This window comes from Chiloscyllium plagiosum, chromosome 1 (assembly GCF_004010195.1).
Source record: "Chiloscyllium plagiosum isolate BGI_BamShark_2017 chromosome 1, ASM401019v2, whole genome shotgun sequence".
Lineage (NCBI taxonomy): Eukaryota > Metazoa > Chordata > Chondrichthyes > Orectolobiformes > Hemiscylliidae > Chiloscyllium > Chiloscyllium plagiosum.
In genome coordinates this window covers 132,006,686-132,009,782 of record NC_057710.1, presented here as the reverse complement: position 1 = coordinate 132,009,782, position 3,097 = coordinate 132,006,686, and positions in this window count along the sequence as shown.

Sequence of the window (3,097 nt, the reverse complement as noted above, 5' to 3'; positions counted from 1 at the left end):
GGGGGGAGCGGATGGGGTGGGGGGTGGGGTGGGAGCAGATGAAGTTGAGGCGAGCGTGGGGAATGCGGTGGGAGCGGACAGGGGCAGGGTCTTGCGCGCAGTGTGCTTTTGCCTAGTCTCCTGGACGGGAGCAGACTTCACAGAAAACTCCAAGCCCCAGAGGAAATCAATTAACTGAATAATCAATTATCCGAACGAAATAGTGCCCGCCCATCTCATTCGGATAATCGAGGTTCCTCTGTACATCACTGTTTCTTCACTGTCACTGGGTTACAATCCTGGAATTCCCTCCCTAAGGGCATCGTGGGACAACCTGCAGCATGTGGACTGCTACAGTTCAAGGAGGCAGTTCAGCATCACCTTCACAGGGACAGGCTATTAATGCTGGCCAGCCAGCAATGCCCATGCCCCATGAGTGAATTAAAAAGGATTATAGTTAAGACATGCAAAAAAAAGAAAATATCACTCTATGGTTTTACTGTACTTTATCTTTTAAGTGGCATTTTGTTCTCTAGGAGTCATCCAAAATTTTACTCAGCTCCTGACAGCTTAGCTCCTTTTACCTTTTCAAAATGGAGAGCTTCACAGGGAGAGGTTTACAGTACCAACCCCCGTGCTCCGATGGAAATGGTTAAGGAGGGAGGACATGGAATAATCTTCAGGTGGATAGTTGAAATCTTGACTTGTATTATATTTTCACTTGGGTGTTCAGTACCTTTACCTTATGATGACCATGACACAATACATTTTATTTGGATCTGCACTATATTTCACCATTTAAAAAGAAAATGGATCCATCTTTTCTTAATCCAAGATTGACGAACTCCAATTTACTCATATTGAAATCTTATCTGTGATAGTTGGCCCATAGTGACGGTGTCAAAATATTCAATGTAACTTCATTGGGAAAAAAACATTTAGCACGGATTTTTCTGGTGGCTAAAGAAAGGAGCAAGAAAACACATTTTGTCCAGGATTTTCCGTGAGGCAGTCTCCATTTCACCACCCGAAAGCTACTGGAAATGTGAAGAGGAAACACCAAAATTGGTGTAATCAAGAGGAAATTCCTGACAAATTACTGTAGGTTTTAGACGAGTGATTAGTCAGTTCACTGACTCTCGGTGACCATTCTGAAAGCCTCCATGGCAAGAGCAGGTCGAGAGGGATTCCTGGGGAGCTCTTCTAATCAGCCACTGCAACTTTGACAAAATCTAGTGGCTACACCACTCAGGTAATCAGCCTGGATTGTCTGCCAATCTAACAGCAATTAGTGGGAGAAACTGAGGAAACTAAAGGGAAAGTCTTGGAGAATTCACGCCTGATTTAATAGTTAGAATCGTAGAGTCATAGAGATGTACAGCACAGAAACAGACCCTTTGGTCCAGTCATTCATGCCAACCAGATATCCCAACCTAATCTAGTCTCATTTGTCAGCACTTGGCCCATCCCTTCCTATTCATAAACCCATCCAGATGCTACTTAAATGCTACAATTGTACCAGCCTCCACCACTTCCCCTGCCAGCTCATTCCATTACAGGCACCACCCTCTGCATGAAAACATTGCCCCTTAGGTCCCTTTTATATCTTTCCCCTCTCACACTAAACCTATGCCCTCTAGTTCTGGACTCCCCCACACAGGGGAAAGACCTTATCTATTTATCATATCCATGCCTCTCATGATTTTATAAACCTCCATACAGTCACCCCTCAGCCTCCGATGCTCCAGGGAAAACAGCCCGAGCCTATTCAATCTCTCCCTTTGGCTCAAATCCTCCAACCAAGGCAACATCCTTGTAAAATTTTTTCTGACCCCTTTCAACTTTCACAACATCCTTCCAATAGGAAGGAGACCAGAATTGCACGCAATATTCCAAAAGTGGCCCAGCCATTGTCCTGTACAGCTGCAACATGACCTCCAAATAATTGTTCTGAATGAGTTAACTGATCTCAGCTGGAGTTTGTATGGGCACTCCAATTTCAAATCCAGTAGTGGTGCCACCATGACTAGTTGTTGAAAGCTACACAGATGCTGTTGCATTTCCAAAATGCAGGATGTATCTTTCAGTGTGCTACGTTACGTGTCTATTTCATAGGAAGTGGTGTGTCATTTATTGACTAAATGTGTTGACCTGCTGACCATTGTCATTCATACGAATTGCCTGCCCAACAAATCCAGCTGCTTAGTTGTCAGTGACCAACTAGCCACGATAATCTTTGAAAAGGAAGAGAGTCATTGCTAGGATTGATTAGATTGCTTACAGTGTGGAAACCGGCCCTTCGGCCCAACAAGTCCACACCGACCCGTCAAAGCGCAACCCTACATTTACCCCAGTCCCCTACATTTACCCCTTCATCTAGCACTACGGACAATTTAGCATGGCCAATTCACCTAATATGCACATTTTTGGACTGTGGGAGGAAACTGGAGCACCCGGAGGAAGCCCACGCAGACACGGGGAGAACGTGCAAACTCCACACAGACCATCGCCTGAGGCAGGAATTGAACCCGGGTCTCTGGCGCTGTGAGGCAGCAGTGCTAACCACTGTGCCACCGTGCCGCCCACTTAGCCTTCAAAAATTTTGTGTTTACTGGCAAGACATTGAGATTGACATAGTTTATTTTGCAAACATCTTGTGCCTATCTGGCAGACTTGCAAGAATGTTTTCTCAGCGTGGCTAATGTACAGGGGGCATGATGAAACCAACTGGAGGTCTAAACACCACCATCAGAGTACCTCTGGCCTCTGATTCACTGGCTCCAGCTTTGCGACTGATCTAAATATTCTGCCATGCATTTTTACAATTCAGAATGAAATCATTTGTCCTCTTCCGCTAACCCTCCTGGCTCTTTACTGTTACTGATTCAAAATAGACTTTTTCATATCTCTGGATCATCTTCTGTTTCACATGTTTATTCACTTATAATAAATACAAGGGTGACTGTCTTTGTTATTCCTGTGACAAATTATAGAACATAGAACATTACAGCGCAGTACAGGCCCTTCGGCCCTCGATCTTGCGCTGCCCTGTCATCCTGAAGAAGGGGTTATGCCCGAAACGTCGATTCTCCTGTTCCCTGGATGCTGCCTGACCTGC